Source organism: Pelophylax lessonae, assembly GCF_965119305.1.
Source record: "Pelophylax lessonae genome assembly, chromosome: 5".
Taxonomy (NCBI): Eukaryota; Metazoa; Chordata; class Amphibia; order Anura; family Ranidae; genus Pelophylax; species Pelophylax lessonae.
Genome location: NC_138772.1, coordinates 505,269,145 through 505,294,758, shown reverse-complemented (window position 1 = coordinate 505,294,758; position 25,614 = coordinate 505,269,145).

Sequence of the window (25,614 nt, the reverse complement as noted above, 5' to 3'; positions counted from 1 at the left end):
ATGCTTAATTAGTCTTGCATTATAAAAATATGATATAATTATTCATAGAACCAGATATGATTCCCAGTCTGTTGGTTATGACCCAGACAAGGGGGGAATCAGGCAAAGAGTCCATGTCCTACCCCGGCCATATTCCTAAAATGTAGGAGGGCAGAAATTGGGCAGCCATGCATAAATAGGTATGCGTCATATCAGGTCACTGCAAAAAGACTAGCACCCCTAAAAAGACACCATGCACCTCCAGTTTTTTTTTAAAAAAAGTTTTAAAAAGAGTATTGTCCTGATTTTTGTCATGAAAAAGGGTCCTTAAACATTACTGATCATCTTGAGGCCTATAAAAACAACTTTCTGTGTTGTGCCTGCAGGATGTAATTTAAAAGTCAGCCCATACAAAAACCTAAATGCTGCTAGAGCTGTTATCTACAATTTAAAATGTACACAGCACCAAAGCCATTAAATTTTTTCTGCTGTACTCAAAAGTGCCTAACACCCTTCAATGAAGGTCTGAGTACAACCATCTGAAATTTAAATCCCTGTGCTTTGATGCATTGCCCATGTACATAATAACAATATGTTTGGCAAAGGAGCAAGATATGCCACCTAGGCCCAAAGGTAACACCGGATACCTTAAGGAGGATCCCGGACATCCCATTAACAAGGGGGGGGGACACCCACAAATAAATAGGGATTTGCCCCATCTTAGGGTTCCCCAAAATCCTCGGGAAGTTCAAGTGACATTAAGGCCCAGACCTCACGCCAGAACCGAGTAACTGGTTCTGATGGGGATCTGTCCCATATGTCTGAACCCGAGAGATATAGGCACCGCAGGAGGCGGAGCCAATAATTTAATTCTGTTAAAGTTTTCAGCAGAATAGAAGCCAAGTTGGATCAGCTGATCAATTGGTTCACTCAGGGCACTGCAGCCCAGAACTAAAATAAAATCCATCTCTAGGAACAAATCCTGTAGCCAGCCAAAGGCCATAAAATCCTTAAATGCCCAAGTGGTAAGGAATCAGAAGGGATACACTGAATAGAGGCATAGGATACAGAGGTTCTAACACCATTTTATCCCAGGTCACAGCATTGAGGATCCTGAAATCCCTGTCAGGGGGGGATCTTGGTTGTTATATACTAACTACCCTCCTATTTTTCAGTGGTCACTTCATCCCTCTGACTCAAACAGGTCGCTCAAAGCGGGCACATTTTGAAAAATCGCCAATGACGGTGATACCAAGGAGGGTCAAACCCTAATGACGTAATGAAGTCAAGAGGTTAAAGGTTGTATACGGTAACCAAGAAGGAATCCTCAATGCCAGGTAGTTTTATTGCCTACAATAAATTGCATTGATGCCCCAAAGGGGGAAATATATATATTTTTTTCTCCTAAGTAGTAGGTAAATTTTAAACAAAATATTGTATTATTGTGTCATTGTCCAATGTGTGGTATCCATGGCGATAAATACATTCCATGTTAATAAGCCCCAGAAGTCAGTCGCCCAAGGAAAGGTCGCATATATAGTCTCACTTTCCCTGGTGTCATAAAAGGACTGATCACACGGTGGATTAAAGGAGAACTCTAAGAAAGCTTAGGGTACCAACATCGCATTGAAATGTCAATTGATAAGAATGTATATTCATACTGTATGTTTCATCCAATAGGAAGAGATTAACCTTCCATGGCAGGTCATTGATTGGTACAGACGATGATGTTTGCCAAAGACACAACAATCGGATGGGTCATCTCTCCTTAAAGCCCAGCTCTGGATGGAACACCTCATTGAATTGGATCCCTCTTCAGGAATCAAGCTGCGAGACGCTCCAGATTCTTGTTGACGGAGAGGAAGATGTGTTTCAACAGATCTTTGTGCATTTGATCCGAGGAAATCCATTGAGAGGAATCGCACTACCTCCTGTTTTCAGTTGAAGGAGATGTGAGAATGGTGCATTGCACATGTGAGAAAACCTCAGTCGAGGTGTATGACACTCTAGGCCATGCTGAAACCATTCATTATCCAACCAACATCCAAGGTTGAACGTCCAAACAGATTTCTCTGATTCCTGATTGCCAACATTGTTTTACTGCGCTTTGAATGGTAGTTGCTAATGCCATTGCAGCAGTTAATTTCTGTCTCCATTAACACTTTGCAAGCTGGAGATGCAGATTTCAAGGAACATTTGCGTTTCTTTACCAGGAGATCAGAATTCAAAGAGACTAACAAGGAACAGTTTGTGACATAGCTAACACCAGCAAAATCGCTACGAACTGACATTTTGAACTGATTTTTTTTTTCTTTTCTCATTTTTTTTTTACCGCTTTACTTAAAAGTTATGAACAATTCCCAATATGAACTATTCTCTTACAAAAAGAGAACAAAACATTTTTTTTTTCCACTACTCCTTAAAAAGCTTTCTTTCCAGATAGGCCTAAGTTGCTCACTTGTCTACTGGGAAGAAAGGGGGGGATATGTCGGGGTTATTGGGGGTTGATTAAAATAATAATAGGTAAAAAGAAAAATGATTTTAAAAGCCATGTATATTTCATATTATGCATATAAGAGATTCTGAACAGGATGGCGTCCATCTTGTTTTTAAGGTGAAACAAAGTTCATATATATACTTGTTAAACAAAATGTCTCTCACAGGCTTACAAAGGGTCTATGGTTTCAACAGAGATCTTTGTATTTCTATGTAATCGTAAATAAGATCCCTTTTGACATCTCGATCAGATAAAACTTAGTCAGTCTGACGCTATGTTAAAGGGGGTGATATCTCAGTCTGTCTATAGGTATTTAACAATAGACAATGGCTCAGTTTTTCTCATCAAACATTAAAAGATGAACTATATAAGTTTTTTTAAAGGTACATCATTATATGTGAGATGATATTAGCCATAATTATGTTATTATATTATGTAAGGCATATACATATATATTTAGGAATATTGTATCACATTTTGGGTTTATATTCTCATGGTAGTTATCTTACTTAGACTTAAAACTAAAGTGAAAACGAATTACTTCATGTTAAGGTATGTGGTAGGAGTGTTTATATAAGAATTGCTTTGGGCTAGTTTAGTGCTCAAGGTGTCGTAAATTCCCAAACCTAGACTATATCTGACAGCCCTTTGGCATGGTCAAATAAGTAATGGCTATTCACTAGCCAGAGGTCAGAGAGGTCATCAGATAAGGACATGGTGGTAAAAGTGTTAAATACAAAATCTAATGAACGGTACGATACTGCCCTCTGGAGGCGAAATACCAGGTGCAGTCTTGAGATAATTTCAGATTTCCATATAAAAATATTATATTGTGTTAAATAATATAATTATTGAAATGGCATTACTTGCCAAGGTTAATGATGGAAATACAGGTGGACATTTATGTATGTACTGGTAGTCTGGACAAAGTTTTATGTTGTGTTATATGATTAATCTTACATATAGAGGAATCATCCTTAATTTTATTAGACCAAGTATGGGGTTAATTATCAAAAGGGGTGTGTCTCTGACCTCATCAGTTTAGGTATAGAATATCCCAATCAATTGGGATAATGTTTCATCCCTCTGGGTTTAACTTATGGTAATTTTTATAGCTCTTTGTTCTTACCATATAAAAGACCAACCCAGATGAGAGAGGAGATTACACTTTACACTACTGACAACACACCTCACACTTACACCACACACGCTATTACATTTTTCAATAGACTCATGCAGACATACTCCCTGATCCACATCATTCATCTGAAACTTGGAGGAAACTCCTCCCTCACTGGCATCCATCTTAGGACTCTGGTAACACCATCTTAAGTGTGGTAATTATGCCTTGCTGTATTATTTGATTTTATTCAACAATTGTTTATTCCTTCCTTATATGTTATATATTGCATATTTAAGGGTAATGAGATTACAATCCCAGCCGTATAAGCCATAGTATATTTTTCTCTAAAAAGCTGATTTTTGTTTTTATACATTTTTATTAATATCAGATTAAATGCAATTTTTGCAATTTTAAGTCTTTCGTTTTGCATGGCTTATTCTCACTCATCTGCAGTGAGTGACTTTCAACTATGCATTACGCAGACCATTGTAGTCTGTTTATATAGAACATTAATTTATGGCTTATACTATACCTGGGAAGAAATGGTAATCTTGCTTTCGTTTTACTTTCACTTTGTTTCACTTTGTTTTACTTTCACTTTCATTATTGAGCTAAACATCACATTGCATTGATTATTTGAAGTTAGTATTTTTTTTGTAGAGTTATCTTTTTATGTCACTTCCTGTTTGATCATATATTGTGTTTACATGTCTGGCGAATAAATATTTTTATATATATTCCACACTGTAGACTGTACTCACTAAGATTGGTATATGCTTTTAAAAAGAAATTAATCAATTAAAAAGAATTCACAACATTGATTTATGGCAATAGGTGAAGACTCTCCTTTTTCACAGATCTTTGCTTATTAACCATAAATAAATACACTGCTATATTCAGAGCAGTATAAATATTCTGACATAAGTACGAGCGCAAGATATTTATTATTAAATATTCTTACAACTTTTGCTGGAGAGTCGACGGGTTGACACCCCTGTTGGAGTACTGTTTCCTGGAGGCTCCCGTGCTGCCTGTACTGCCCGTGGGCTTTGCCCTGGGCTCCCTGGGATTTCGAAATCCTTCAGGGTTCCTTCTGGAGATTTTGAATAGATGTTTTTCTATTCTTTTGTTTTTCTTCTTCTCATTCTTATGTTTTTATCTGTTTTCATTTTACTGTGTTGGACCCTTTTTGTCCTTGGTCCGACGTTTTTATGTCACACACACGGATTGGTGTCTCTGTGTTCTATCTTTGGATGGAGTACAGACTGCATCAATGTGTCCTTCTGAGGTAGTTACGAAGGGTTATGACATAGTGGGAAGTAGTTTTACCCATGCATATGATATCTGTTTGGTTTTTGTTATACCATGGCTTTGAGGTTTATGTCATATAATGTCAAAGGTTTGAACTCGGTTCAGAAAAGGTGGCTTGCGCTGAAGGCTTTTCGGTCCTCCGGGGCGGACGTGATTTTGGTGCAGGAGACGCACTTCCGCCCTGTCGGTTCATTTAAGTTTGCGGCCCGATATTTCCCCACAGCCTATGTGGCCTCTGAGAGATCGGGTAGAGCTGGGGTCACCATTTTAATTCGGAAGTCTTGTCCCATCAGGATCCGCGACTCACTCCTGGATCCTCATGGGAGATACATAGCCTTGGTCTGTGATTACCTGTCCACTTCCTTTACCCTTATTAATATCTATGGCCTGAATGAGGGCCCATAAAATGCATTCGTGATTGGATCATTTTTTCATTTCAGCTCCGCTGATTTCCTGCATGGTCCGGTCGGAGATTCTTCCCATCTCCTTGTGTGCCCATGCTCCCATTATTATTGATTTCTCCATGGTGGGGGCTACTCCTAAGGCCTGCCATTGGAGCTTGAATGATAGAATCCTTCAGATCCCGGAGGTCCGGAATCGGTTGGAGGATGGTCTGCGGGACTATTTTGAACTTAACGATGGTTCTGTGCCTGAGGTGTCTACTGTATGGGAGGCCCATAAAGCCTTTTTCAGGGGTATGTGTATTGCGGAAGGCTCTCGTCTGAAGAGGGATGCTGAGAGAGAGTGTGGCTCCCTCCTGGCTGATCTTAAGGTGGCTGAAGAGCGTCTGCAAGCCTCCCCGTACCTGTCGGGACTTAGTAAGGTGGTCAATCTCCGAGATCGCATCAAGGCTCTGGATATGTCCAAGATGGTTAAGTCCTTGATGTGGGCTCGGCAGAGATTTTACAAATATTCTAATAAACCCCACAGAATGTTAGTCAACAGACTTAAACCCAAGCCTTTCCAATCGGTCCCCGATCTCCTGCTCCAGATTGATGGTAGCCCCACTCATTGTCCTTATACCATGGCCGAGGTGTTTGGTAAATTTTATAGAAATCTTTATAACTGTTTGACTCCTGAGAACTGCTTTCATTTCTCTGCTGACAGGTTTGACAGCTTTTTTCAGGATCTCTCGCAAGGCACCGGGGCCGGATGGACTCCCATATATCTATTACAAAACTTTCTTGCCCACCCTGGCCCCCCCATCTCCTGGACCTCTATGCTTCTTTGCTGGAGAGCAGGATGCCTCATTCCCACTTTCTCCACTCCTATATCTCTGTTATTCCCAAACCGGGTGAGGACGCCTCCCTTCCAGATAATTACAGACCGATTGCACTTCTTAATTCTGATTACAAAATCTTCACTAAGATTTTGGCCAATAGATTGTCTGGTCTTCTTTCGAAATTGATAGATAGGGATCAAGTCGGGTTTGTTCTCTCCAGACATGCCGGGGATAATACTAGACGTACTGTGGATTTGATCTCCCTCCTGAACAGATTCCCCCGCCCAGCTTTGGTTCTCAGCTTGGATGCCCAAAAGGCCTTTGATAGGTTGAGCTGGCCCTATCTTTTTTCTACGCTTCAGAAGTTCGGTTTTGGGGGCCCCTTTTATAGAGCGTTGGAGGCCCTCTATTCTCCCGCCACGGCTCAAGTCCGTATGTCGTCTGCCTTTATGTCGCCTGTGTTCCCCATGTCTAACGGTACCTGGCAGGGATGTCCCCTCTCCCCGTTACTGTTTATGTTGTGTTAGGAGGCGTTGGTGGAAGCCATTCGCTCCCATCCTGATATTGCTGGGGTTACTATGCGACATAGAGAATATAAACTTTCCCTGTTTGCAGACGACATATTGTTGACTTTGACGAACCCGCTAGTTTCTCTGCCATCGTTACATGCCCTTCTGGATTCCTTTGGAGCTATATCTGGGTATAAGGTCAATACATCTAAAACGGAAGCCATGCCCCTTCATGTTTCCCCGGATCTATTGTTTCGACTACAGCATACATTTCCCTATAGGTGGTGCATGCAGTCACTCAAATATTTGGGGGTGCACCTGACCCCTGCCCACTCCATGCTTTATGCAGCCAATTTTACTCCTTTGATCCGAGAGATAGCTGTGTCCCTACAGCAGTGGACCGCCCTCCCCCTGTCTTTATTGGACCGTATTAATGTTTTAAAAATGTCTATCTTGCCAAAATTGCTTTATTTGTTTGACACCTTGCCAGTAGCGGTCCCACCTGTGCAACTCAAGCTCCTTCAACGCTCCTTTCTGAGGTTTATTTGGAACAATAAGGCGCATAGAGTGGCCTCCTCGGTGGTGTTTGCCCCTCGGAGGTGAGGGGGTTTGGGTGCTCCGGACATAGTGAAGTACTATTATGCCTTCCACCTCCAGGTCGTGGCCTCCTGGTCTTCCTGGATGGCCCCCAACAGGTGGTCGGAGATTGAGAGGGGGGTTATTTATCCGGTGCACCCTTGCTCGATGGTGTGGTCATCAGCCTTGCATGCGGACGGCATCCTGAAGCGGATGTGTTTGGATTCAATGCTGGTCACCATGGGGGTTTGGCGGAAGTGCCTTGGTCTGTACTCTCTCTTCGCCATGCCCCCCCTCACCACAATTCTTTTCAATCCTTTGCTCCCGGATGGTCTCCAGGTGGGTAGGTTATTGACCTGGACTCAACCTCCACTTTTTCAACTACGTAGCTTGGTCCACCCAGTGTCCCGTACGCTTTTTACTTTTGAGAAACTTTCGGAAACTGGCGCCGACATTTACCCTGGAGAGGCCCACGACCTTTGAATTGTTGTGTGGCCGTGGTCCCCATCAGGGACATTTGGTGTCCTCCATATATGCCATTTTACACGACGCTGTTCCGCTTGCTGAGGACTCCCATTTTTACATGCATCGGTGGTCTGAGATACTGGGTCGGCCTTTCACACTGCCCATGTGGAATAGGATATGGACGTCTTCCTTTAAATCTTCCAGCTGCGTGGTGCAGAGAGAGACTGCCCTCAAGGTGATTCTTTTTTGGTATAGGACCCCGGAACGCCTTCATAAGATGAATCCCTCATGTTCCCCCCTGTGTTGGCGGTGCAGTGGGGACACAGGTTCTCTTTATCATATTTTTTGGTCGTGTTCCCTTGTCTACTCGGCCTGCCATTTCCCAGGCTCTCCAAACCGGCATCCAAGATGATTTCCTTTCTCCTTTTGGCTGCTAGGAGGGCCATTCCCCTATGCTGGCTGCAGCGGACCCCTCCAGACAAGGCTCTTTTTTGGAGACTAGTCTCTGACATCCGGAACTTGGAATCTTTGACGGCTAGGGTGCATGATGAGGTGCCCAAGTTCAATGCTGTCTGGGAAGCTTGGGATTACTATGCCTTAAATCCCCCTTGCTCTTTTCTAGAATGTTTATTGTGTATGTGGACATTTTATTATGTTTTTACTTAAATTTTTCTCATGCTTTGCAGTTATGTACTATATCTTTGCCTGCTTTGTCATTGTGTTGTCTTCTGTTTTATTACTGCTTTGGGGACACCACTCCCTGTACTGGATGTTACTTTTGCTTTTATATCATTCTTATGTTATGTTTATTATGCTCTTATGCAATAAAAATATAATAAAAAAAAAAAAAAAATGTTTTTTATTAAATACTTCTATGGTAAAAAAACACTCACATTTTACTGATAATATGAATGCACCAGACTATAAACAGCATACAATCCTCATATCGCGAGTATGTAACCACCAAACAATGTGTGTTAACGCAATCCCTTTGCAATGCGTGCCTCGGCATTACATCAGACTTGCACCTCCCCTACGCGCTGCGCCACAGGGACACAAGGCTTCCTCAGAGGGATGTAACCTGACGCCACATCTCACTCTCTTATATATAGCCCCATCAGGTGCCATTTTCCCATAGCTTTGTATAGGTCTCTATTGATCACCAATGCCGCCATTTCGTCGTAGGTCTGAATGAAGCTTCCTATCACTGCTGTTACTATGCGATGCTCTACACAGTACAAATGATGCAATGTCAGCAAGAAATTGCTCCCATCACATCAGTGTTCCATGCATGCATCTAATTCTTGCGTAAGGACCATGTGGGCAGTGATATACAAACGTAATACCTTACTACTGCTGGTTACCCATATGAAAATAATTGTCTACAGTATAACTAAAATGATACAATTTAAAAATACAAGATCCTATATATGTTTATAGACTAGGTGCAGGAACTCAACCCCCCCCCCCCCCCCAAACACACACACACCAAACTGCATTAACAAGTCATAAAGTGCAATAAATAACTGAAGTGCATTATGTACAGAGTGCAGAGTTCTGGGGGGGTTACACACAGAGTATAGAGTTCAGGGGTGGCACTACACACAGAATGCAGAGTTCTTAGGGGTTATAGGGGTGGCACTACATGCAGGTTGCAGAGTTCAGGGATGGCACTACACACACAGTGCAGAGTTCAGGGATGGCACTACACACAGGGTGCAGAGTTCAGGGATGGCACTACACACAGGGTGCAGAGTTCAGGGATGGCACTACACACAGGGTGCAGAGTTCAGGGATGGCACTACACACAGAGTGCAGAGTTCAGGGATGGCACTACACACAGAGTGCAGAGTTCAGAGGTGTCACTACACACTGGGTGCAGTGTTCAGGGGTGACACTACACACAGGGTGCAGAGTTCAGGGATGGTACTACACACAGAGTGCAGAGTTCAGAGGTGGCACTGCACACTGGGTGAAGAGTTAAGGGGTGGCACTACACACAGGGTGCAGAGTTCAGGGATGGCACTACACACAGGGTGCAGAGTTCAGGGGTGGCACTACACACAGGGTGCAGAGTTCAGGGATGGCACTACACACAGAGTGCAGAGTTCAGAGGTGGCACTGCACACTGGGTGAAGAGTTAAGGGGTGGCACCACACACATGGTGCAGAGTTCAGGGATGGCACTACACACAGGGTGCAGAGTTCAGGGGTGGCACTACACACAGGGTGCAGAGTTCAGGGGTCGCACTACACACAGGGTGCAGACTTCAAGGATGGCATTACACACAGGGTTCAGAGTTCACGGGTGAGACTACACACAGGGTGCAAAGTTCAGCCCTCTTCCACAGCCGCTTACCTCTGCATTCCCCTTTCACATCTCATTTTCACCCCTCTTTAGCTATGACCTCAGCTCACAACCCCCCCCCCCCCCCTCCACTGTCCAACCTTCTCGCTCACTCCTTAAAAGCTCTGCTATCTTCTACATGTCTTACTTTTGTTGCCGTATTAAGCTGAAGCACCCAGCTGGCTCTAGTATCTCCCCACAAACTGTAGGCAGTTTCGTCTGTCTCTCTTGCAGGGAGATCATCCAGCAGGGATATCGGCATACAAGCACCAGGGAAAAATGGAAATCACAGAGGATCAGCCTACCCCACAATGCCCCCCTCCCGCCCATGACTACGCTGCACCCCGGGTACCTGCATCTCCCTTGTTCCCTTCCTGCACTCAGTGGGATCTGCTCAGGAGATCAGATCTGTCGGAGATGTTGGGAGACAAGCTGTCATTGGTTAACACAGAAGCCACACTTCTGTGTTTATAAGTGATAATGGTGAGCGGGGAGCAGAGAGCCTAAACCAAAGGTGGTGGAACTCAGTTCCACCAAGTTCCAGCTGAAAAAAAGCCATATCTATCTATCTACCTACCTACCTACCTACCTACCTACCTACCTACCTACCTATCTATCTATCTATATGTAAAATTAAAGATTAAAAGCTAAAAATTATGTATTAGAAATTAAATATTACAAATGATTTAGTTGGGGCAGTGTAGAGTCCCCTATGGGCCTCTAGTTAACTATGCGTATACTGCACTGGACCTAGACACCGCATAAGAGTGTGAATCAGCACAATACACATATATAGGATGTATGCCCTAAAACGGATTAATGTACTGGTCTCTGTCTCTAGTCCTATATAAGTACAGTACACGTGGGTGACATAAAAAAACATACTTAAAAGGCATATACTGCATGTTCAATATAAAATATAATATTTCAATAATACAACAATATGTGGTGTACCATAACTTCTCCTAGTTATCAAAAAGGGGGGTTTGTGTGAACTAATACGTTTCTATATTCTTGTGTTATGTCTATACATGATTTAAGAAACATGCTATATCAACTCCTTATTAAGGCCCTTGGGCGCCAGGGCACTAAGCTCATGGATCTACCATGATTCGTTCATGCTTAGCTCCCTAATTTTGTTGTATCCCCTCCAAAGGCTTTTGTGTGTTTCTTTACTCCAAAATTGCAGTCTCTTCATAATTTTTTTGTTATGCTCCAGCGGACACTCCTTTAATGCATATTATTCCTACTATATCTATATTTCCATCTGACTGTGTTTGACAATCCAACAACTAACATATTAAAGGAGTTGTAAAGTCTCAAGGTTTTTCACCTTAATGCATTATATGCATTAAGGTGAAAAACCTTCTTGGTTGCACCTGCACCCCAGACCCCCCATTATTTTTACCTGAACATGAATGTTCCAGCGACGCTGCTGTCAATAAAATCCAGTGACATGAGAGTGTGGAGCGGGGCCGAGTCCTGCTGTCTGTGTCAATGGGCGCAGCAGCAGGACACATAAGCGCGCCTGCACGGGTGACCCATGGAAAGCGGCACTCCTTGAGGCACCCAATGAATAGGAGGAGCCAGAAGTGATGACGGGGCACCCCAGAAGAGGAGGATCAGGGCTGCTCTGTGAAAAACCCTTGCACAGAGCAGGTAAGTATAACATGTTTCTTTTTAAAAAAAGAAGAAAAAAAAACCTTTACAATCACTTTAATAAAGAGAATAAAATTATTGATAATTAGAGATCAAATATGATACAAATTGGATGCATATATCACTAAGGCGATCTAATGGGATACTTCTTATGAAGATAACTCAATCATAGCAGGAATTATGGAGAATGAGTACAGTTGAGAGCTGAAATGTATGTATGTGCTGTTAGGTCAAACAAAACCATCAAAGATGTATATTTGCTGCTCGATGGTGTTACAACAGGTGCAGAAACCGCTTGAGGTTTTATGGCTCCCTAAATTGCATCTTACTTTTTCTTCTTTGTGTCAGTGGGGTATATTTACTAAAACTGGAAAGTTCAGAATCTGCTGCAGCTGTGCCTGGTATCCAATCAGCTTCTAACCTCCGCTTGTTCAATTAAGCTTTAGCAATAAAACCTGGAGGCTGATTTCAGGCTAGTTTCTATTCAGAGCTGCACCAGATTTTGCACTCTCCAGTTTTAGTAAATCAACCCCAATGTGTCTTGAGCTGGTCTGTTTTCTTTTCTCAATGTGTACCTCTCTGCAGGCCATTGCAAACACAAAATTCAAATAACCATTTTTTGTCAATAACTTGTGAATTTTGGAGAAATGAGGGTCGCATTGTTTTCAGTACAACTTCATTATCCATTCAACACAGTTTGGAACTCGTCAAACCCCATTATCTTTACAATCTCCTTTTTTTTCTTATTTATTTTTAGTTGATAATGGAGGTCATTCAAGGACAAATGGGTGCTATTTTTGTCTCTTTATCATTGTTGTTGTTTTTTTTCTTTTCTTTTTCCTATTTTACGTGAAAATAATTAAATTTAACACCAAACTGTATCACTTACATGTATACTTTTCTTTCTTCTGTTTTACTTTCATTTTTTTCCCCCATTGGAGCACGTTCAGAAAAGTCATTTTTTGATTTACTTGAGATGTGTAAATGGTACATCATTCCATAACCAGCTTTTTAATGGGATTCCTGGGTAGCAATTAGTGAGAAGATAATGGGCACGGTAGATAAATAAGAAAAAAGGCTTGTGAAGAACATTGCGTTCTGTGGCATGACTGTTCATAATTTAAGTTCTGAAAAGATATTGTCACTGCCTGGAATTAGTGAGGAAGATGAAGTAGTGAATTGTGTCTTCAAGTACAGCAAACAATCTCATTTCTCCTACAAGAGATACTTCTGCCTTTGATATTCATCTGCATGTTTTTAAAAATGATTTAATGAATTAAACATCATTTTTCAAAGGCTTTCATGTCTAGTGTTTAAATATTCGACAAGCATCATACGCGTACACACACACGCAAAAAAAAGAAGAATGAAAGAAAATAAAAGGCAATGTATTTGCTGACTTCAGTTCTCATTCAGAAAATATGATTATTTTGGTTTTGCTGCTTAAAGTAATTGTAAAGGTTCTGTATTTTTTTAAAATAACAAACATGTCATACTTACCTGCTCTGTGCAATGGTTTTGCACAGCCCGATCGTTCTGCCTCTCCCACCTGCTGAGTGCCCCCAAAGCAAGGTACTTGCTCTGGGGGCACTCAAGCACGCTCGCTCCCAAGCCGCCTTTGTTTGTCTATGAGACACACAGAGCGTGGCTCGGCCCCACCCCCACTTCCTTCTCACTAGCTGTGATTTCCAGCCAATGGCTCCCGCTGTTGTGTTTTGACCAATGAGGAGGCAGAGACATGGGAGAGTTTCTGCTCCTGTGCACATCTGTGGATCAGGGTCAGGCTCAGATGAGTATTAGGGAGGGTTGAGGGGAGAGCTGCACACTGAAGGTTTTTTACCTTCATGCATAGACTAAATAGGTAAAAAACCTTCAGGCTTTAGAACCACTTTAATTGTAATAGTTTACTGTCTGCATATAATAACACATACACTTATTTTGTTTTTACCGTGTAATAAGTTTATCACAATATTAATGATACCAATCCTCAATGCCTGATGCCGAATTGCAAATGGTAAGGAGTGCCCATTTTAACCCTTGTCTTCAGAGAGAGATCTGGAATTGGCTGCTTGGCAGTTCTTAAATTGGTCTTCCACTGATTGAAATCTAGTCAGTCCAGCAGGGACCCTCCTTTCCTATTATTGTGTGGCCTTTCCATTCTTTGGTGGGTGCCGCTGTCAGAATACAACGTTCCACCAGGGCAAATTACTCTATCCACCTTGTTTGTGTGGATAGAAGAATCTTTGCTATTTTCCATTCAGCCAACGAATGAAACCTTTTTCGGCCAGCCTTGGATTATGTCTCTTGGATTTTGCCATTAGCCCATGTGGCTTCTATGGAGCCTGGGGCAGGAGTGGCGGGCCCACTAGGTTGGCAGTTAGAGAGAACTAAACTGTGCAGTTAAAATTCTCTAGAAGGTCTGAAACTATACCCCATGCTTGTCCCTAGTCACAGATCTCAGTCTGTGCAGTCAGAAGAATTAAGACTCGGTTCACACTACGGCGATCCGACTTAGGGGGCGACCTGTGAAGTCGCGCGCACCGTGACTTCGGCACGACTTGCACGGACTTCATAAAATGAATGTCTATGCAAGTCACTCCAGGTCGCCCCAAAGTAGTACAGGACCCTTTTTCTAAGTCGGAGCGACTTGTGTCGCTCCTATTAGAACCGTTCCTGTACTACACTATGGGATGTGACGGTGCGTGACTTGTCAGGCTGACCAAGTCGCCTGACAAGTCGGACTAGTGTGAATGGAGACTTACTGTCTTAGTAATGCAGATTTATAGCCTTCAGAGCTTCTGTTACAGACAAAAATTAGCTCTTTGTGCCTAATACAGTCAAAAATCCCAGAGTTTTTCCTCTGCTAAATCTCACAGGATAGCTTAGGTTTGTAGTTCTACAAAAAAAAAAAGTTTAAAGAAGCTACATTTAAAAGAAGTTTGTGTTTGGGTTATAGAGTACTTATGTGCACAATACTTTGTAAGCGATAGTAAACCACGGCAGTTACAAAAAAAAAACAAAATCCCCCTGTAAGGGAAATGCATGCATACTAGCACATTATGAAATACTTACCTTAGAACAAAGCTCTCCAGTGGCAAGCTGTCACTGCTGACAGAGCTTCCATCTTCCCCTAGTTGTCCTTCCGGGTTGGCGGGCTTCGGTTGTATGAGTGGTCAGAGCTGCGATGACGTCACTTCCACACATACATGCGGGAGCCCTTGGCTCTAGCACAAAGCTCCTGAAGGTCAGGCATGTTCCAGTGAGGTCACCGGCTGCATCTGTGAATATCTCCTAAACGGTGCACATTTAGGAGATATTCATTTTTCCTACAGGTAAGCAAAAAGTGGACTTTACTACTGCTTTAAGTATATATTGAGTAAGTGGACGAATCTCAGCATCAGATCCCAATGACCAAATTATTACAGGATAACAAAGTAACTTAGCCTGAAAAAATGGGTAGTAGGCATATCCTTCACCAATACATCTCCCCCAATCCCACTACCTTCAGCAGAGGATTATCCAATAGAACCCCGTCAATTATCGAGTGCAACCACATCTGCAACGTTCTCCGCATATTCAAGATACAGGTTGATTGATCCTGCTTGGCTTTTCACAACCTTCCATTTGTTAACATCTGCATATCTATTATCATTCTGAAACAGCTTACAATCTTTGTCATACTGTACCTTTACCATGTACCATGCTCACATAATTCTGCCATCGGACTTCTTCCCCCTTTTTCTACTCCGTCCTTCGCAGCAAATATTCTTATTAAACAGAGGAAACAACTGTTTTAAAACTGAAGTTTAAGGTCTTTAGAGATTAACAAATGAATGCTTCTTTGATCTCATGGGAAAGCTTTTGCAAAATGCGTCAAGAAGAAGACTGCCCCCTATAGATCACTGAATGTATTGTCTTTAGAAGATTTCTCTGAAAAAACTTGTGTAAAGAGCACAGTAGATAAATAAAACTGACCATAGAGGATACAATTTTCACGATATTCTTAGAACATTCTATAATTGTTCAAATGTTTTGTTTGCTTTTACTGCTTGATTTTGGAATGAATGGACAATAAAAATACTCCACAGGATCCGTAGTGACCGAAACCCTCTAAGTTGTTGATCCTACCACTGCACCACAGTAACATAAAAATACAAAATAAAAACAATGTGAAATAAATGCTGCCACTTTAACTGTAAACAAAAATAAAACCAAAATCTACCAATAATTAAAAAATAGTGGTAAAAAGTGGCGCAAAAAGTATTAAGCATAAGTAAGTCCACAATACAATATAGATCAAAATAAAACCAAACAGTGACACCCAGTGAAAGTTCAGTGTCTAAATGAAATTAACGTCCAAAAATACATATTCCCAATTGGGCTGTGATCCGAGCTAAATCTTTGCTGTTATATTAATCTTCACACCACATCACGTGTCAAAAGGCACCACTTCCCCCTAGGATCTGCACTCACCACAACACTCTTGTGTTTGGAAATCGGGCAATGTACGCCTCAGGGTGGTGGATATTTCAATGGTGGTTCTCAATCATCTAGGTGATTCCATATAACTCAGTTTCCAGAAGATTCCGCAGACAGGACAAAGTGACGCAGCAGAGATAAGGAGTCACACATGGCTCCCGCCAGGTCTAAACTTTGGGGCTGCACTTCAAAGAAAGGTTTCTTAGGTCAATCCTAAAGCATTGCTGATGGCCCAGCAATTGCTACGCAAGTCATATTGTTATTGATTGTTTTTAAAATATTACCTTTTCTTTTCAACCTGCAGCTCTGTATTTCTCTGTAAAATGCAATATGGCAATCTGGAGGCGTTCTGTACACAGATGGTGTACAGATCACCCCCTGAAATTGTCATTTCCTGCCTATGAGTTTGGCTGACTGATTTTCTCGGAAGCCTTCACTAAGATACAAGTAAGATTTAGGGCATCCCCTGCAACAAAAATGTCATTTTTTGGTGAGATACTCCCAAAGGGAAATCTCGTCTAAAGAGATGCAGGCCCAGCCACTTTCCTCATTAGAGCCCTGCAGGTGTAGCAGCTGATTGATAATGATATAATCCCTACCATGCAGGTTCACTTAGCACATGGACACAGACAAACAAACCTCTATTTCTTCAGAATAACAAAAGGTAGGAATCTGCAACAAAGTTTGTTAAAATCCCTGTAATGTACATACTGTAGATCAGTGCTCCCCAACCTTTTTATCACCGCGGACCGGTCAACGTTTGATCATTTTTCTGTGGCCGCTGAGGGGGGGCATCAATGCAGAGTGCCACAGCGTGCCCCCAATCAATGCAGAGTTCCACAGCGTGCCCCCAATCAATGCAGAGTGCCACAGCGTGCCCCCAATCAATGCAGAGTGCCACAGCGTGCCCTCAATCAATGCACAGTGACCAGCGTGCCCCCAATCAATGCACAGTGACCAGCATGCCCCCAATCAATGCACAGTGACCAGCGGGCCCCCAATCTATGCACAATGACCAGTGCACTTACCTGATTTGCAGCGGCGGCTTCTCCTCAGTCTCCCCGCATCTCCTCGAGTCCTCCCTCCTCCTCCTTGGCCAATGGCATGGGTTCGCCTTTCGGCCAATCAGGAAACGGGACTCGGACCCGCTTCCTGATTTGCCAGCAGGAGGATCCGTGTGACAATGGTGAATATTTATTCGCTATTGTCACACAAATCGGTGGGCTCCGGGCACACTGCTCTGCGCCCCGGGTCCACCCTTTTCTGAAAACATTTTTTTTTCTAAAATGGAAATAATGTAATGTTCTTTGGGCGGACCGGTACCATTTGATCCATGGACCGGTACTGGTCCGCGGCCCGGGGGTTGGGGATCACTGCTTGTTTTTCTCAACAAAAGTGGAGTTACTCTTTAAGCTAACTTCATTGTTAAGTAAGGATGCTGGAGAAATAGATCTTGTGGCAAGCCCTCCAAAAAATGTCCCCTAAGTATTAAGGGAGCAGCACTGACTCATTACAGCATGCTTTGTGTATTATAACTGCTGTATTGTACAGTAAAGAGTTTGGGTCATTGAGTGATATTCGATTCCAAGGATTAATAATGGTTTACCACTGTAGCGCAAGCCTTGCAGAGGTCATTTAATAATGCCCAACTACAGCCAACATATTTTCTTTTGTTTTGGTTGGAATAGGGAAGGGTTAAATCTTCTTTAAGGATTTTATTGTCATCTGTGTCCCTTCTAAAGACATTTCACCTTTACTTTCTATCAGGGCAGATAGTGGCAAGAAATATTTCCAATGGGAACACAAAAAAAATGCAATTTTATTGTGTTTTGAGGACTTAGAACCTCTAATAACAATTTTATCACTATCTGTGTGTTCTTTTCCTGGTGAAAAGTCATTCACGTGCCATTTCTCATACAGCCATGGCAGCTACAAAAAGTAGGGGAGAAAACCCAATGGGGTCACAGACAAAGCAAGAATTGGACAGAAATTGTAATTCTTACAAACTCAATTGAAAAAAAAAAAAAATGACTGATGTTTAGCTGTTGACCTAGCATGGCAGCAAAAAAAGACTCCATGGAAGAATTGTCTGTTAGTTACCAGATGCTTTAGTAGGGCACATACAGTATGTATTGAGCAGCAGTCGGCCACAGTGTCTTTAACCACTTAAGCCCCGGAAGATTTTACCTCCTTCCTCACCAGGGCCTATTTTGCGATTCGGCACTGCGTGACTTTAACGGACAATTGCGCGGTCGTGCAATGCTGTACCTAAACTAATTTAACGTCCCACAAACAGAGCTTTCTTTTGGTGGTATTTGATCACCTGTGTGATTTTTTGATTATGCGCTATAAACAAAAAAAGAGCAACAATTTTGCAAAAATAATAATATTTTTCACATATGAAATTCCCCAAAAAAAATGTAAAAATCAAAATTTTTTAACATTTTAGGCCAATTTGTTTTATGCTACATATGTTTGGTAAAAAAAATTTGCAAAAAGCGTATTTTGATTGGTTTGCGCAAAAGTTATTGCGTTTACTAACTAAGGGAAAGATTTTTGTCATTTTTGTTGTTTTTTTTTTTAATGAGTAATGGCAGCGATCTGCGATATTTTTTGTGGGACTGCGACATTTCGGCAGGCAGATCGGACCCTTGACTGACGTTTTTGACACTTTTGGGGTTACCAGTGACATTACTACAGTAATCAGTGCTATACATATGCACTGTTACTGTAAAAATTACACTGGCAGTGAAGGGGTTAACTTTTTTTAAGAGGGAGGGGTTAAGTGTGTCCCTAGGGGCGTGATTCTAACTGTGATTGGATGTGGCTTGATGTGTAAGAACAGAGATCAACGGTCCTACATAGCAGAACCGTTTGATCTCCATTCTTACACAGGGAAGAATGACAGGTGGCTTTGTTTACATTAGCCGCCTGCCTTTCTCCCGGTGTAACGGACGATCGCGAGTGATCGCGATGTCTGCCGGGGCAAACACGCGGGGGGGTCCGTGACCGAGTGGGAGCGTGCCTTCAGGGGTGCGCGCTCGCTCCCTAGAGCCTCACAGGCTAGCGACGTAGTCCTACGTCGCTTTGCCTGTGAGGGGCTGACCGCCGCAGTAAATAGTCGTGCGGCGGTCGGCAAGTGGTTAAGACCCTTTCTTCTGAGTGAAGACAAGGCACATTTTGGGAACAAACCTAGTTGTAGTCAAGAAACATAACAGAATAGATTTACAAGACTGAAAGAATCTAGACATCAGGATGGTTTTCTAAGGCAATACAGTGAATGTTCTTTTTGGAAAGTGCCTGCAAATGTTTCAAAAAATATATGTTGGTGAATAAACTGAAGCTCCATTCACTTTGAATTTCCAATCATGTGCTAGTAAATATATATATATATATATATATATATATATATATATATATATATATATATATATATATATATATATATATATAATTATTTTTTATTTTTATTTTAACATTGCAAATAAGTGGATATTCAAATATTCAAAGTGAATACAACTACCCCTTCTGACAAAACATTCACTTTGCAAAATGAACATTCACTTGGTGAACAGTCTTTTTTCCTTTAGTATATCCATTTCATCAAAACAAGACAAAAGAATGCAGGGTGATTAATCACAGGTATTATGTCATTTCATGTTATCCAGAAACCTCTTCTCTACTACACTCCACTGAAGTATATACTGTACATCAATGCTGATTAAAAAATGCAAGGAAAAAAAATACTTTTCTATTGCAAATTCTACAGAAACAACTACAATCATAATTCACTTAAACTAATACAAATAATTTCCACTTTAATGCTTTAAGTGATCAGGTCAATGCCTCTCCTTGATTTTATCTTGTAAAAACGATACCATGTTTGAATAAGTCACAGGCTCAGGATGCTATAGAGATTTCTTTGTTATTACCACCCTTGTACTTCAGACACAAAGAGAGTGACACAAATATTATTTTTACGAAGTCTGCTGCCTCAGTTTTTACGATGGCAATTTGAATATGCTTCAGAATGTTATGAAGAGTGATCAGGTGAATGGCAATTAATTGCACAGTCCCTCTTTGGCTTGGAAATTAACTTAATCCCATAAACTTTGGGAAACATTTCCACTGCATTTGTGAAGAAGACTTCAGGGCGCCCAAGAAAGTCCATCAAGTGACAGAACCGTCTCCTACAGTTGATTCAGCTGCAGGATCGGGGCACCACCAGTGCAGAGCTTTCTCAGGAATGGCAGCATGCAGGTGTGAGTACATCTGCATGCACAGCGAGGCGAAGACTTTTGGAGGATGACCTGGTCAAGAAGGGCAGCAAAGAATCCACTTCTCTCCAGGAAAAACATCAGGGAAAGACTGATAGTCTGCAAAAGGTATGGGGACTGGACTGCTGAGGGCTGGGGTAAAGTAATTTTCTCTGATGAATCCCCTTTGGGGCATCTGGAAAAAACCTTGTCCGGAGAAGAAAAGGTGAGCGCTACCATCAGTTCTGTGTCATGCCAACAGTAAAGCATCCTGAGACCATTCATGTGCAGGGTTGCTTCTCAGCCAAGGGAGTGGACTCACTCACAATTTTGCCCAAGAACACAGCCATGAATAAAGAATCTGAGAGCATTTTCTCCCATCCATCCAAGAACAGTTTGGTGAGGAACAATGCCTTTTCCAGCATGATAGAACACCTTGTCATAAGGCAAAAGTGATGACTAAGTGGCTTGGGGAACAAAACATCACAATTTTGAGTCCATGACTAGGAAAATCCCTAGATCTTAAAGCAATTGTAAAGTCAGGAAGGTTTTTTATCCAAATGCATTAAGATAAAAAGCCTTCTATGTGCAGCAGCCTCCCCAGCACCCCTAATACTTACCTGTACCCTTCTCTGTCCAGTGATGTCCACAAATCCCTCGGCCGCCCTGGGACTCTCCCTGTTGATTGAGATACAGCCCAGAGCAGGGCCGAACGGCAACTCCATGTCTTAATGGACACAAGGAGCTACAGCTCGGCTTTGGTGCCCCCATTGCAAGCTGCTTGCTGTGGGAACACTCGATAGGAGGGAGGGGCCAGGAGCAGCAACGAGGGACCCAAAAAGAGCAGGATCTGGGCTGCTCTATGCAAAACCAACTGCACAGAGGAGGTAGGTATAACATGTTTGTTTTTATTTAAAAAAAATAAATCGTTTTTACAATCACTTTATTCCTATTGAGAACTTGTGGTCAATCCTCAAGAGGCGGGTAAACAAACCCCCCCCCCCCCCCCCACAAATTCTAACTCGAAGCATTGATTATGCAAGAATGGGCTGCCATGAGTCAGGATGTGGCCCAGACGTTGTATGACAGCATGCCAGAGCGAATTGCAGAGGTCTTAAAAAAGAAGAGTCAACACAGCAAATTTTTACACTTTGCATAAACTTAATGTAATTGTCAAATAACAAAAAACCTTTGACACCTATGAAATGCTTGTAGTTATACTTCAGTAAACCTGAGTAACATCTGACAAAAAGGTATAAAAACACTGAAGCAGCAGACTTTATGAAAATTATTATTTGTGTCATTCTCAAAATCTTTGGCCAGGGCTGTAGAATTTTTGGCACAAGGGATGAGGTTTTTATTCACCTCTACCATGGGTTAGAGGAAAGTCCTGCAGATTTTTCACTGTAACCAGAATGCACTGCCTGACCTTTGAACTTGGGTCAGCTGGCCTAGAAGGGTCAATAATTGGGGCCTTGTAACTTTTTCAGTACCCTCACCCCAAAAATGTAGGTTCTCAGCAGCCATTTAATTTGTCAGTGTATGTTGGAGTAATTTAGCTATACTGTGCTATTTTGTGCTAAATGAATTTTATTGTTGTGTCACGGGGTACATATCCTTGTTTACCCCCCCCCCCCCCCAAGTTCTCAAGTCAAGAGACCAAACGTTCCTTTTTGGATGGACTACCATTTTATGTGTGTGTCAATAAAGTGTAGCTGCTGTCTCTCTTGCAATCTTGTGGCTAATGTTTTATTGTTTTTGTGTATATTTTATTTTTTATTACACACATACTAAAACATACATAGCAGCACCTGAACCCCAGGACTGCTGACTAAATCAGTGGTTTGTTCATTGGTGGTTTATTATAGCTATTTCACTGGTTTAATTATGTCCCCTGACTCCTTTGGAAGAAGTAGGTTTAAGATTTTTTTTTCTATCTGCTTCCCTATGTCTGTTGAAACGTGCAAACATTACTGAGCCCTGATGAAGTGGGAGCATTTGCCCCTAAAATGTGTTGGCTGTCTTGTGAATCAATAAACCTTTTTTTGGATGGCTTTATGAATTTGATCTGGCACTCCTTTTGGTTTAGGCTCTGTTTTTGTGACAGCAGCAGCTTTTATAGTGTCTGTATTTATACAGCAACACCCATCATCATTTTGTCATGAATTGCTGGCAAGTGCTAGAGGAGTGGCAGTGGGGAGGTAGAGGGACAGGGCATACTACACACATCCCGTGTACTTCAATAAAGTTTTTTTGAAAAAGCAGATGCAAATATGGTGGGATTTGTTAAGACTAGACAGATATGTTAAAGAGGGTATTAGCAGAATAGTGACCAGGTGCACACACGCTCATTGGTTCGGGCTCACACACAATGCATATTGGTGCCAGACATGCTATTTAGGGATGCTTCTGCTCATGCTTAAGTGCTAACTGGTCTTTCAGCTGTTCCCTGCATCCTGCATTCTTCCTATGCGTTTCCTTCATTGCTGACCTGGCTTGCTCCTGCCCTATTCTTGGATCCTCCTTCTGGTTTGCCACTTTATTCCTGACCCTGACTCTGTTCCTAACTTCAGCTATGCTTATGATTTGGTACCTCGCTGCCCGTGTGCTGCTGACCCTAGCTATTTCTGTGACCACGCTTCTACCTCTGGTCCTGGCTGTCCTTCCTGCTCGAGTGCTTGTCTGGCTGTCCACTGCATCTGCTTTGTACTTCGCTGAGAGTTCTGACACGCCAGGTGTCCTGAACCTACTGCACAAGTGGAGTGACCCTTTAATCTTGGCTGGTTTCCTGAGCACAGCTATTGTTTCTGTCCTGATGGTCCACCTGCTTCCCAGGATCCTGTACTCCAGCTGCAAGTTCTCCTATCACTCATGTTCCTCCTATCACTCATGTTCCTCCTGTCCCTCTGTACCCTTCTGTTACACTCTCAGTGGGACCAGAGCTGGAGATATAGGAGAGGCTGACCTCTATCAGGTACATGACAGGGTGGGATGTCCACTTCAATGATGGACTAAATGAGCAGAAATCTTTAGAGGAATGGTATGATTCATTTAACCATTGTGAAAGAAAACTGTTGGAATTGCTTATACAAAGGACACAAATGTTAGAGAAAACAGAAAAATAGTATGAGTGTATTCAAAGAAAGAGTGATACCATTAAAACAACTGCCAGAATATGTGGAGTTATCCAAGAAGGTAGAGGGGGCTCTGAATAAGAAGGATCAAGAAGCGAGAAGTAAAAAAAACATAAGGAATACATCAAAGAATGTTTAGACTACAAAAAAACAACAGGTATATGCATGACAACTGCCTAAGGATACCTCTTCTAATACTTCTGAGGCATCGCTACAAAAGAGCATTCTTAAGGAATCAGAGAGTATTGACAGAATAAACTAAACAAACATAGATGTAACATCCAGATAAATACCAAAACTCCAGAATAAAATAGAAAAGATGTAAAGAGGTAAAGGTAATGACTTTAGAGGTACTACAGAAATGCAAAATGGAATAGAATTAGTGGCAATTATAATGTTCCTGTTCTAGAAAGAAGGGGGGTCCTAAGGACAAGCAGAGTTTTCATGGTGTGAAAACTGAGCACTTTCACCAGGATACCCTAAACTCCACTGTACAACCACTGGAGTCCACAAGGGAATTTTCACCCAATGCCTATGAAGATGCCATCGGAGGGAAGGGGGTGGGATGGTAGAAAAAAAAGAGGGGAATATCTAAACAAAGAGGATGTAGAGATGGGAGAAAGGCCCAATGGAAAAAGAGAGTTTTAGGGGAGCATTTTAACCAAGCTCAGCACAGCTCGGTGATTAAAATACTGGATTTAGGTTTAAAACATGCCCCAAAAATAATATGATCAGATTTAAAGTATAAGTCCACCCTAAAACTAAAATCCCTGCATCTACAGACATCCATGATCTAACACTAACCTATCTAGCCCTGTAATGAAGAAATCAGTAAACATTACTTTTTTTGAAGCTGATGCGGTCTCCAGCGGCAGAAACTCTCCAGAGGACACAGCCAACAAAGACTGTGAAACGAATTGGGAGTGACGTCAACCATAGAATTACTAATTGTGTCCTCTGCACCGGCCTCCACAGCGATGTCGTGGCTGACAGCTCAGAGTGGGATCGAAAAAGATATGTATACTGATTTCTTCTTTACAGGGCTAGATAGGTTAGTGTTAGATTGTGGATGTCTGCAGATGCAGGCATTTTGGTGGTAAGGTGGACTTCTACTTTAATATTTACATGAACTTAAATCTTATTGTTAGAAAACTGAATATTAAATATAGTAAAAGTCATTATCTGGGGCTGCCATAAAGGCACATTCAGTATTAGTGGAGACTAGCTACCAGGGGTGTAACTACAGGGGTTGCAGGGGTTGCAACTGCAACCGGGCCCCATGCTCCAGGGGGCCTGTGCGGCTCCCCTGTACACCTGGATAGGAGGGGCAGCATGTAGGGAAATCGCTGTCCTCCTTTTTTCCTCCTGTAGCTGCAGGAGGAAAATGGAGGAGATTGGTTTCTCTGTATGCTGCCCCCGCCACTCCTCCTATCCAGTTCACTTGTGTTCTGCTGTCTCTGGGCCCCTGTGTGCTCCCCAGGCTTGAAGGGAAGGGCCCCGGCCAGAGGTCGGGGGCCGTTCATGGTTTCTTGCATCGGGGCCCTGAAGGTTCTAGTTACGCCTCTGCTAGCTACTGTATATACATAGCAGGTTGGGGAAAAAGTCACTGTTGAAACCTCAAAATCCATCAAATCACTGCGCAGAGGCTTTAAAGCAAATGATGCAATGACCTGAGAAATCTAAATGGTAGAAGAAATAAGAAAGTGAATTGAACAATTAGAGAAAGAAAAAACAGAGTATTAAGGCCAGCTGATAAAGGGTAGGGATGGTGATACTGGTCAAGAATTTGATTTTAAATTTGAAACAGAAAGACTTTTAAATGATAGTAAAACACATTACCTAAAACAACCAGCTTAACCACTTCCTTACCGAGTCATGTAAAATGACGTCGGCAAAGTGGTTGTCTAGATCCGGGCCGCCGTCATATGACGTCGGCCCGTTCTAGCTGCTACTGCGCGCCCCCGGCGGCGCGCAGCGGCGCGATCAGGGATGAGGCTCGTCCCTCGGACATAGCCCATCACTGATCAAGGTAAACAGCCAATAGAAATTGGCTGTTTA